General features: G+C 37.1%; 1 protein-coding gene across 18 annotated transcripts in view; it reads right to left on the reverse strand.

Moving 5' to 3' along the window:
* LOC126069055 (transmembrane protein 182-like) overlaps nt 1-12,989 on the reverse strand; it is a 413,220-nt gene that overhangs the window by 377,583 nt on the left and 22,648 nt on the right. For 16 of the 18 annotated variants that reach the window (XR_007515820.1, XR_007515825.1, XR_007515824.1 and 13 more), the window contains 2 exons: nt 1,336-1,458; nt 344-519 (listed from right to left, as the gene is read on the reverse strand). The gene's annotated coding sequence lies outside the window, so the exon portion shown is untranslated. Of the gene's footprint in view, nt 1-343; nt 520-1,331; nt 1,459-12,989 lie in introns of all 18 variants that reach the window. The other 2 variants (XR_007515818.1, XR_007515826.1) reach the window with 2 other exon arrangements.

The following is a 12,989-nucleotide window of genomic DNA, read 5'->3' on the forward strand; positions in this document are numbered from 1 at the left end:
ATATCTGGCACATATTATAAGTACTGCTTTATAAAATTTCCATTTATAAATACATAGAGATAGTAGATATGCATGATTAAGATAGATAAAGGGAAGGTGCACAAAGACAGCACATATACATAAGCTAAAATGGGGTAAAGCAAAGAAGCAATTACCATTAATTTACACGGGAAAAATCTTTTAGCGTTCCTGTTCCCAGATCCAAAAAATAACCTACCGAGTCATACCAAATAACACATAAAACCTGAAAGAACACTAACATATACTAAAAGCAGGAATGATATGATAAATACACAGCCTATATAAAGTGGAAATAATATACGTACAGTGTAGTTTCACTTACCATAATCGGGAACACAGTGAGCATACAGGAAGGCTGAGACGTGTTGGTGGTGATGATGGCAGCCCCAGTAGTTTAGCTATGGTGGCTTGATGCTGAGATGCTGGGTGCAGCTCCCAAGAAAGGAGCTTGGCCACATCACTCTCCCTGTTGTTGTGCTCTGCCTCTTCAACTGCTCGCTGCAAAAAAAAAAAAAAAAAAAAGACCACTATTTCCACTTTTCGCCTTTTTTCATAAAAGCAAAATTCCTCTTTGAATTTTGTTTGGCTAGCTAAAACAGGTACTAACATAAGTCTTTCATAAAAGCCAAATGGAGTAAAGCAGACTTTCCAAAAGCGGGGGATACCTATATTTATTTTACTTGGTCATAATTTAAAATGCATTTCTTATGGTGGATCATAACTGAAAAAATTTGAAAGCCACTATTCTATTGGGCTAAAATACATGACTCAAACCTAAAGTTAAGGGTCCTTTTGCATTGTTACAGATTGTGTGTGTGCGTGTGCTTGTGTGTGTGTGTGTGTGTGAGTAGCTAAAGAACATGTAAGCATTTGGTGTTCTGCCTCCCTCCCTTCCATGACAGGTATGTATTACTGAGGTTACACTGTATTGCAGGGTAGTTTTGAAAAGTAGAAGCACTGTGTGTAACATGCCCAACATAGAGTAAGTTTCTATAATGGAGACAGTTCAGCAAATAAGTAGCCAGGTATATTTCAGTAGTCTTATCCTACTTCTACAGAGGTCACCTACAGTAGCATTTGCCTGATTGCCAGTATGAAGTCAGCTTATTAAATCAAGTACATTATAAAAATGCTTAGTCCATTGACATACTTTGGAGGGATAGATGATATATCAGTCTATGAGCCTTTGTGTTTAACAAGGAGATATGGTATCTGAGATGGGAAAATATTTTTTAAATATGGGTTATGTAATCAATAGTTCTTCAGACTCCTACTCCCCCAAATACAAACATATGCACACACACACACACCTACTTGAATCAGAGAAGCTCCACTTTCATCTTTCACACTGGGCTTCTAAATCAGATTTAGTTTGAAGAGTTCCACTGACTGAGTTTAACCATTACTTAGAGCTCGCTTCATAACCAGGAGTGAGTACTGCAAACAGAAATGCATGTTTTTGTTCTTGGTTTTGAATGTGAATTATGTACTTTAGAATGACTTTCTTGTCACTTCACAAAATTTATCTTTCAAGATGGCCTTAAAAGAGGTATACTGGAAATATTATTGGATTAGGTAAGAAGCCCCAGACTCACATTCTCCCTTGCAAGTTACCAGCTTTGTTTCCTGGGATAAGCCATTTGACTTCTCTGGATCTCAGTTTCCTTGTTGATAAAACGAGGTTGGTTTAGGCCAGATTGAGGTACCATGTAGGTTTTAACTCTTGTGCCAAGTCTGATGAGTTGGCAGGGTTTTCCTAAAACACTGTGTTTAGAAGGATTCTGAGGCTCAATGGAAAAGAGCACTGTGAACCTTTAATAATATCTACCACGGGCAAGGAAGGGGGTAGTGGAAGCATTTGGGCAACTTATTTGTTATGTCTGGATAAATAATGGTAAATACAAAGGATAATATACATACAAAAATACTAGGTTTGTGCTCTCCTCTCCTCCTCTCCTCTCATAGCTTCTTAAAAAGGCATACAACTATATAAAACAATAATTGCAACAGTGTACTAATGCATTTATAACATTTTTAGACCTAATATGTACAAAAATAATAACAGAGAAAGGAGGAAGATGGAGTATAAAGTTTCTGTATCTCACTGGAATTAAGTTAGTATGAATCCTTGAAAAAGAAATTTAAAGAATCAAAATTCTTTCCAGTTCTAAACAATCTAATGCACTGTTTTTAACAATTAAGGACTATATCAAATAAAATGTAAAGCATATGAATAAATGATAAAGTCCAATAAACTTCTGAGCTAAGAGACTGACAAAATGACTTGGACCACTCACCACAATAGCAGACAACCAAATAATAGCAAAGAAAAATTAATCAAAAGAAAAAATATATTAAAGACTTACCTGCTTCTCCAGCTTCATGTCTGATCTCAGTCACTACCACATTAGTAGTATATGTGTGCTGTCCACACACACTCTATACCCTACCGTACCCATACCCATTGCCATTGAGTTGATTCTGACTCATAGCGACCCTATAGGACAGAGTAGAACTGCTCCAAAGGGTTTCTAAGGAGTGGCTGATGGATTTGAACTGCCAACCATTTGGTTAGCTGCCATAGCTCTTAGCTACTGCACCACCAAGGCTGCATTCTATACCCTAAAAAAAACCCAAATTACCCTAGCCAGAGTGAATTATTTGTAGTTCTTTTTTAATGTTCCATGATGTTTCTTGCTTCTAGGCCTGGGCACATGCTGCTCCTGTCTCCTTGATTCTTCCCCTAGGAAACTTTCCTTGACCACCTTCTGCCTCCACTAACATCTAGTGTGATACTTCTCCTAAGTCTTCCTACAGCACTCATTTACTTACCTTAATGTATTAGAACTAGTGATTTGTCCATCATCACCCACTAAACTATAAGCTTCTTGAATGCAGGGATAATGTCTTGTTCATAGTAGTATTCTCATCCCCTAACACAGTGGCTACTACATAGTATAGAATAAAAAATATTGGTTGAATGAATAAATGATTAAAGTAATTATAATTACTGTTATCAGTAGCACTCTAAAAATTTAGACATTATAAAATGTAGAGAATACCATTTTTAAGACTGAGTTCCTTGATGACTGAGAATGTCATTTTCCTGTTTATATATTCCCAGAGCATAGCATGGTGACATATACATTATAGGGAACAAAAAAATGTACAATGTAGTTGAAAGGGCTATTCACCTTTAGAACTATCATTTACTAAGGTGTCTGTCACTATAACCAAAAAGACCAAACCAGTTGCCATCGAGTTGATTCCAACTCACTATACCAGGTGCTTGATTTGTGTTTTTCCCCACTTCAAGTTAGTTCTTGTAAATTTAATATCTATACTCTTGCCCAAAGGTTCCACTTAATATAATTAGAAATAGTTAAAATCATATGTGATGTGTATATAGTGGTTTTATACAGTCCAGGAAAGGGAAAGGACATGCAATTTTCCATTTCTCCCAAAATCTTTATATGCACAAACCCTTTTGATTGTTTTGTCTGACTTGACCAGTTCAAGCCAGTCCAGAAAAAGCTATAAATTCAAAAGCTCATTTCACATTTTTTCCTTGATTGAATTCATAAATTTAGCACAAGAATTAAAATGTTTTGTGAGTGAGAAGACTGATTGAACACAGACATGCTAAATAATTGAGGTAAAATCTATACTGCCTCTTGTTCCTCTCTCCTACCACCATAGTAAGGTTTTTGTTTTTTTTTTTAATTGTTGGCACATAATTGTCTCAAAATTCATTTTCACAGTGCAGACTTTCTGCTGCCATAGCAACAGCAACATTCAGTAGGACCAATGTATAATTTTTTAATTTAAATAAATAAAACAATAGTATTTGAGTCTCAGAATTTGGCTTTATAGTCAATTTTTCAGAAATGTCTCTACATAATATATGGTCACCTAATGAGGGTCTCGGTCCTTGGATGGCACAAATGGTTTGCTCTCAGCTGCTAACTGAGTTTGGTGGTTTGAATCCAACCAGTGACATTGTGGAAGAAAGTTCTGGCTATCTGCTTCCATAGAGATTACAGCCAAGAAAACCCTGTGGAGCTCAGTTCTACTCTGCAACACATGGGGTCACCATGAGTCAGAATCAACTGTACTGCACAAGTTTTTTGTTGCTGTTGTTAAAGAGGGTCTAGGAGTGCAGAAGGGGCAGAAAATGATAGTTCCTTTCAGCCTAACTTTTACAGTTATGTAGTGAGTAAAAAAAGAAACACAGACTTCGGAATTACTCATACTTAGGTAACTGCCATTTCCCAGCTGTGTGACCCTGGGCAAGTTCCATAACTTCAGTTTCTGCACCACAAATATGGGGATAGCAATAACTACTTCTCAGAGCTGTTGTGAAGATCAAATAAAATAATGTAGGTAGAGCCCCTAACAGAGTGCCCAGAGTGAGTTCCCAGCATTTACCATACCTAGCCACAATTAACAACTGAGATTTGGGTGAAGAAAAAAATGTAGAAGTAAAAGATGATCTAAATGCCCTGAAGTCCTTTATGCTTTACTCAAAAGTGCAGGAGTGAAAATAAAGTTGCTTAAAACAAGTGCCCATTGCTTTCCTTTGGCCTCCTCCCCTGCATTATTCTGTTACCCACTGCCATCGAGTCGATTCCGACTCATAGCAACCCTGTAGGACATCTGTTAGTAATACAAATTAATAGCTCAAGTTTTTAAAGAATCCCAGTCAAATGGTTTGGCTGACCAATTTCTGAAATAGAGATCTTTTCTTTTCATTTTGGGATTCAGGTTAACCTTCTCAGTGTATGGTCATTTTAATATGAAATTTAGGAAAATCACCTACTTCTAAGGCTGGACCCACATGTTCATTTGTTGGCACTTTGGGAAATCTATTTTTCCCTATAAATCCCAAGGTATGATATGAAAAAAAATTTTTTTATATGATATGGTGGAGGGATTGACTGCATACTATAATTCCATGTACATTCCATGCATGTTAGGGCCAAAGTAAATAATATGTTAGAACTTTTAAATTTGTGGAGAAAATCTGATATGCTTTATTATAAAAGGTAATCATGTTGCACTTTTGGAATGGTGAAGTGACAAGCACTGCAGTCCTTATTCACCACCCCCCAAAACAACTATTTAAGTGGTGAAAATTATTTTAAAAATCATGTAAAATTTCTGAAAACCATCCTATGGGCACACAGGCTGGTAGTGGTAACTCAAATTCACAAGAAGAAATGAAGGTAACCAAAATAGAAAATAAGGTGGCTTATATACACAATGAAACTCTGTATTTGTGCTGTCCTCCCTTCTCAGAGTTTCTTTAAAAGACACAAGATTATATAAACTAATAATTATAGCAATGATGTACTGTTGGGTTTGTAACATATATAGACATAATATGTTTAACGATGATAACACAAAAATAAGGAAGAAAAAATAGAGCTATATAGGAGTAAAGTGTCTGTATCTCACTGGAATAAACTTAGAATGAATATCAAGGTGATTTTGATAAGTTAAGATGCGTATTTTAAACCCTAGGAAACCACTGAGAAAATAACTCAAAAATATAATTAAAATATTATTAAAGGAACTAAAATATTACACTAGAAAATATCCCCCAGAAAGGAGCAAAGGGGGAACACAGGAACAAAAAAGACATGAAACGTAGAAAACAAAAAGCAAAATAAAGGTATGTATATTACCATTAAATGTGAATAGATTAAACAATCCAATCCAAAAACAGATTATATCAGGATGGATTAAAACACACACACACACACACACACACACACACACAAGCTCCAACTTTATTTTGTCTACAGCAGACACACTTTAAATTCAAAGATAAAAATTGGTTGAAACTGAAAGGATAGAAAGATGTGGTATGCAAATAACAGCCATAAAAGAGCTAGAGTGACTATAAAAAAATAAAAAATAATTTTTTTTTTTAGCAGATGAAAATAGGCTTTAAAACAAAAAATGTGGTTAAAGAAAAAGTGAGACGTTTTATAATGATTAAATGGTCAGTCCATGAGGAATATATAACAATGATAAGTATATATGCACCTAAAAAAAAAACCCCAAAATCCAAACCCATTGATGTCGAGTCAATTCTGACTCACAGTGACCCTACAGGACAGAGTAAAACTACCCCACAGGATTTCTAAGGAGTGGCTGGTGGATTTGAACTGCTGACATTTTGACTAGTAGCCAAGCTTTTTACCATTGTGCCACCAGGGGAGCCCCAAAATAAATGATGTAAAAACTGACAGAATTAAAGAAAGAAGTAGACAACTTAACAATAATAGTGGAAGACTTCAATAGCCTAGTGTCAATAATGGATAGAACAACTAGACAGAAGAAAACAAGAAAGAGAAGACAGAACAACACTTATAAAGTAACTACTCATAAGAGTCATCTATTTTTTTTTATAGAAGATGGAGCCCTACACAAAATAGCACAAGAATACACATTATTCTCAAGTGTGCATGAAATTCATATAGAGATTCAAGCGATTCAGAATAGCCAAAACAACCTTGAAAAAAACAAAGTTGGAGGACTCACACTTTGCAATTTCAAAACTGCTGTTGTTGGTGTTGTTGTTAGGTGCTGGTGAGTTTATTCTGACTCATTGCAACCCTATAGAAAAGAGTAGAACTGCCCCATAGGGTTTCCTATGCTGAAATCTTTATGGGAGCAGGTCACCAGATCTTTTCTCCTACAGAGTCACTGGATGGTTTAAACTATCAACTTTTTGGTTAGCAACCAAACACTTAACCATTGCACCATTAAAACCCATTATTAGGGCTCTTTTAAAACATGTTACAAAGCTACTATGACCAAGACAGTGTGATACTGGCATAAGGATAGCTGTAGAGATCAGTGGAATAGTATTGAGAGTCAAAAAATAAATCCTTATATTTATGGTCAACTGAATTTCCACAAGGATGCCAAGACAATTCAATGGGGAAAAGAAGGAACTTTTCAGCAAATGGTGCTGACACAAGATATCCACATGCAAACAAATGAAATTAGACCCTTAACTCAGACCACATACACAAGCTAATTCAAAATGTGTCACATATTTAAATGTAAGAGCTAAAACTATATAAAACTCTTAGAAGAAAACATAGATATAAATATTTTTTGCCTTGGATTTCTTCAATATGACACCAAAAGCACAAGAAATCAATAGAAAAATGAAACTTCACCAAATTTAAAACATTTTGTTCTTCAAAGGACACCCTCAAGAAAGTGAAAAGACAACTCATGGAATGGGGTAGCATATTTGCAAATCACAAAACAGGGGACATGCATTCAGAACATATAAAGAACCCTTACAGATCAACAATAAAAAGTCAAACAATCCAATTTAAAAAATGGGCGAAGTTGAGGTAATATCATCAAGATGGTAGAGTAAGAAGCTCTATGCTCTGTCCTACAAAGAAACATCAAAAACAAGTAGGGGAGAATTCTGAGAAGGTAGTGATACAAACAGATCATCATTCCAACCCTCCTCCACAAAGACACCAAGAAACGCAAAAAGAAAAGAGTACCCAGCCTTCAGGAACTCTGAATCAAGGAGCAGAGGACAACAGCAGAGAAATGCAAGGGGGCAAGAATCAACGAGTTACATATGGTAGGAAAATTGCTTCTCCCACTGTCCCAGCCCTTTCCCCCTGCTACTGAGAACTGGGGAAGTGTCCCTAGCAAAAGAGCCTGATTCCCTAACTACCACAATCCCTGTCTGTGCACAGAGACAGGACCCCAAGATTCTGCTTTAAATTAACAAGGCAAACCTCCCTGGGGGTCCGTTCAGAGCATGCCAGCACCTCCTCCACCCTGTCTGCTGCCAGGCTGCTCCAAATTGCTACAGAAGACCATCTGCAATAGAAAGTGTACTCACAGCCAGCACTCTGCCTGCCTGCCTATGTATTCCATATCTCAGACTCAGAAATCAAGAGAAGAGATCTCCCTGGTGGTCAGTGCTGAAGATTGCTGACTAAGGCTGCTGTGTGCTAGGAAGATGTTACCTTGAGTGAAGCCTGCATCCGCTAGCAGCATACCAGTGGAGTTTTGGTAGTATAAGCCGGACCTCCCTGAGGATCCATACAGAGCATGCCAGCCCCTTTCCTACCCAGTAACTGTCAGCTGCTGGGCTGATATGAACTCCTAAAGAAAGTTCCCTGCATCAGGATTGGAGGAAGACTCATTGACAACCTGCGTTACGCTGATGACACAACCTTGCTTGCTGAAAATGAAGAGGACTTGAAGCATTTACTGACAAAGATCAAAGACTACAGCCTCCAGTATAGATTACACCTCAACATAAAGATAACAAAAATCCTCACAACTGGACCAACAAACAACATCATGATAAACAGAGGAAAGATTGAAGTTGTCGAGGATTTCGTTTTACTTGGATCCGCAATCAACACCCATGGAAGCAGCAGTCAAAAAATCAAAAGCTGCCTTGCGTTGGCAAATCTGCTGCAAAAGATCTCTTTAAAGTGTTGAAAAGCAAAAATGTCACCTTGAAGACTAAGGTGTGCCTAACCCAAGCCATGGTGTTTTCAATTGCCTCATATGCATCTGAAAGCTGGACAATGAATGAGAAAGACTGAAGAAGAACTGATGCCTTTGAATTGTGGTGGTGGCGAAGAGTATTGACTATACCATGGATTGCCAAAAGAACAAACCAATCTGTCTTGAAAGAAGTACAACCATAATGCTCCTTAGAAGCAAGGATGGTGAGACTTCGTCTCTCATACTTTCGACTTGTTATCAGGAGGGATGAGTCTCCAGAGAAGGCCATCATGCTTGGTAAAGTAGAGGGTCAACGAAAAAGAGGAAGACCATCAATATGATGGATTGACACAGTGGCTGCAACAATGGACTCAAGCATAACAACTATTATGAGGATGGCGCAGGACTGAGCAGTGTTTCATTCTGTTGTACATGGAGTTGCTATGAGCTGGAACTAACTTGACAGCACCTAATGACAAAAACAGAGTAGGAAAAGAAGCCTCAGGCAAAACCTGAGGGCAACACCCAGCTCCACAGGGGACTCACTGGCTGTGGGCTTTCCAACTGAATAGATGCTGCAGAAGGAGGGCAGGAGAGGGAGTGATAGAGACAGAGGACTATGCTTCAGAGGGCTGAAGGTTCTATCTGTCTAAGAGTTTCATGCAGAAATTAGTGCAGGCAAAAACACTAAATACTGGGGAGAACTGAGAATGTTAACACTCTCAAAAATTCCAACACCCAACAAATAATAACAAGACACACAAAGATAAGAGAAGTGATAGATAATCCGAATGAACAAGATGAAAGGAGTGAATTTGGGTCTATAGAAGCCTGAATAATGAACAGCATGGAAGAATGTAATACAACACTTTTAAACATCATCAGAGAACTAGGGGAAAATGCAAAGATCTAAAGGAAATAAGGAAAGCAACTCATCAACAAAAAGAGGATTTAAAAAACACAGAAACCAAACAGAAGCATTAAAACTGAAAGAGATGATATTGAAACGAGAAAAACAATGGAAAGATTTAACAACAGATTTAATCAGGCAGAAGAAAGAATCAATGAATTGGAGGATAAGATAGTCGAAATTATGAAGGCTGAAGAGTAAGAAGAACAGAGGCTAAAGATTGCTAAGCACAGTTTCATGGAATTATGGGATAACATCAAGAGACCTAATATTTGCATCATGGGAATTCCAGGAGACAAGAGAAAGGAAGGTCAGAAATAATATTTGAAGAAATACTAATGGAATATTTCTTGGATTTGGTAAAGGACATGAATCTACAAATCCAAGAAGCTCAAATAACTCCAAGCAGGATAAACCCAGGAAGATCTACACCAAAATGTATCACACTTAGGCTCTCAAAAAGTAAAGATAAAGAGAGAATCCTGAATGCCGTGAGAGAAAAATAAACAGTCACATATAAAGGATCCGCAATAAGATTAAGTGCTTATTTCTAGTCAGAAACATTGAAGGCCAGAATGCAATGGAATGATACATTCGAAGTGATGAAAGAAAAAAACAAAAACTGTCAACCAAGAATACTACAAGCAGCAAAATTGTCCTTCAAGAATGAGAGTAAAATTAAAACATTCCCAAAGAGAAGCTGAAAGAGTTCATACCTACCAGATTGACCCAATAAAAAAAAAAAAACACTAATGGGAGTCCTGCAGATGGGAAAGAAGACACTAGAAATTAATTCAAAGCCATACATGAAAAGAAAGACCTCTAGTAAAGGTAATTGCATGGACAAGAATAAGGACTAGTAATAAAGTATTCATGCTTGATAACTCTAATTGTTTTGTCCTTCATGCTTTTTAATGACAAATGTATAAAAAGCAAGGTTAAAATTATGTCATAGGATGCATGAAATATGAAGATGTTATCAGTGATAACAACAGCAAAAAGGGAGGAGGTAATGGTATAGATATAGAATTTCTTGTATGTTACTGAAGTTAAGTTGGTATCAACTTACCCTAGGCTGTTATAAAATGCAACGTGTCAAATGTAATATTCATTGAAACCACTAAGATAATATATTTGAAAACATGCACAAAAGGAAAAGAGAAGGGAACAAAAAAACGGCTCTCTACAATAAACCAACAAAACACAAAAGCAGACAGCATTAAAGGGAAAAGACAATGAAGGCTGAAGATACACAAAAAACAGATAACAATAAGTCCTTTCTTATCATAACTACAGTGGATGTGAATGAACTAAATTCTCCCATTGAAAGGTAGAATGACAGAATTGATAAAATCACACAATCCAACTGTATGCTGTTTACAAGAGACACACCTTAGACTCAAGGACACAAATAGGTTGAGAGTGAAAGGATAGAAAAAAATATTCCATGCAAGCAATAATCAAAAGTGTTTAGGTGGCATTCTTAATATCAGACAAAGTAGACTTTAAGACACCATCTGTTAGAAGAGATGAAGATGGAATTTATAGAGTGAAAAAGGGTCAATTCATCAAGATGATTTAACAATCATAAATATATATGCACCCAACATTGGATCACTTAAGTATAAAAAGCAAATATGGATAGAATTGAAGGAAGAAATAGCAGTACCATAACAGTTTGAAACTTCAACACACCACTCTCAGTATTGGACAGAACATCTAGAAAGAAGATCAAAAAGGAAACAGGACCTGAATGACACTGTAAAACAGCTAGACTTAACAGACATAAATTGAACATTTCACCAAACAGCAGCACAATACGCATGCTACTCCAGTGCCCATGGATCATTCTCTAAGACAGACCGTATGTTAGGTCAAAAAACAAGCCTTGATAAATTTTAAAAGATGAAATCATACAAAGTATTTTCTCTGACCACAATGGAGTGAAGGTTGTTGCTGTTAGTTGCCATCTAGTCTATTCCAGCTCATAGCAACCCTATGTACAACAGAACAAAACACTGCCAGCTCCTGCATCATCCTCACAATCGTTATTATGCTTGAGTCGATTGTTGTAGCCACGGTGTCAATCCATCTTGTTGAGGGTCCTCCTTTTTTTCGCTGACCCTCTGCTTTACCAAGCATGGTTTTCTTCTCCAGGGATTGGTCCTTCCCGATAACATGTCCAAAGTATGGAAGATGTAGTCTTGATATCCTTGTTTCTAAGAAGCATTTTGGCTGTTTTTCTTCCAAGACAGATTTGTTTGTTCCTTTGGCAGTTCATTCAATGTTCTTCACCAACACCATAATTCAAAGGAACCAATTCTTCTTCGGTCTTCCCTATTCATTGTCCAGCTTTTTAAGAGGAGATTGAAAACACCATGGCTTGAGTCAGACACATCAAAGTCTTCAAGGTGACATCTTTGCTTTTTAACAGTTTAAAGAGGTCTTTTGCAACAGATTTGCCCAAAGCAATGAGTCTTTTGATTTCTTGACTGCTGCTTCCATGGGTGTTGAATGTGGATCCAAGTAAAATGAAATCCCTGACAACTTCAATCTTTTCTCTGTTTATCATGATGTTGCTTATTGGTCCAGTTGTGAGGATTTTTGTTTTCTTTAGGTTGAGGTGTAATCCATACTGAAAGCTGTAGTCTTTGATCTTCATCAGTAAGTGCTTCAAATCCTCTCCACTTTTAGCAAGAAGTCTGTGTCATCTGCATATTGTAAGTTGTTAATGAGTCTTCTTCCAATCCTTATGCCCCGCTCTTCATATAATCCAGTTTCTCGGATTATTTGCTCAGCATACAGATGGAACAAATATAGTGGAAGGATACAACTCTGATGCACTCATTTCCTGACATTAAACCACACAGTATCCCCTTGTTCTATTCCAACGAATGCCTCTTAATCTATGTACAGGTTCCTCACGAGCACAATTAAGTGTTCTGGGATTCCTATTCTTCACAATGTTATACATAATTTGTTATGATCCACACAGTCGAATGCCTTTGCTTAGTCAATAAAACACAGGTAAACATCTTTCTGGTATTCTCTGCTTTCAGCCAAAATCCATCTGACATCAGCAATGATATACATTGTTCCATGTCCTCTTCTGAATCTGGCTTGAATTTCTGGCAGTTCCCTGTTGATGTACTGCTATTGCCGCTTTTGAATGATCTTCAGCAAAATTTTGTTTGTGGTGATATTAATGGTATTGTTTGATAATTTCCACATTGTGTTGGTTCACATTTCTTTGGAATAGGAAAAAATATGAATCTCTTCCTGTTGGTTGGCATGAAGCTGTCTTCCAAATTTCTTGGCGTAGATGAGTAAGCACTTCCAGCGCTGCATCCATTTATTGAAACATCTCAATTGGTATTCTGTTAATTCCTGGACCCTTGTTTTTCACTAATGCCTTCAGTGCAGCTTGGACTTCTTCCTTCAGTACCATTGGTTCCTGATCATATACTAACTCCTGAAATTGCTGAACGTCGACCAATTCTTTTCGGTACTGTGACTCTGTGTATTCCTTCCATCTTCTGATGCTTAC

This window comes from Elephas maximus, chromosome X (assembly GCF_024166365.1).
Source record: "Elephas maximus indicus isolate mEleMax1 chromosome X, mEleMax1 primary haplotype, whole genome shotgun sequence".
Classification (NCBI taxonomy): Eukaryota; Metazoa; Chordata; class Mammalia; order Proboscidea; family Elephantidae; genus Elephas; species Elephas maximus.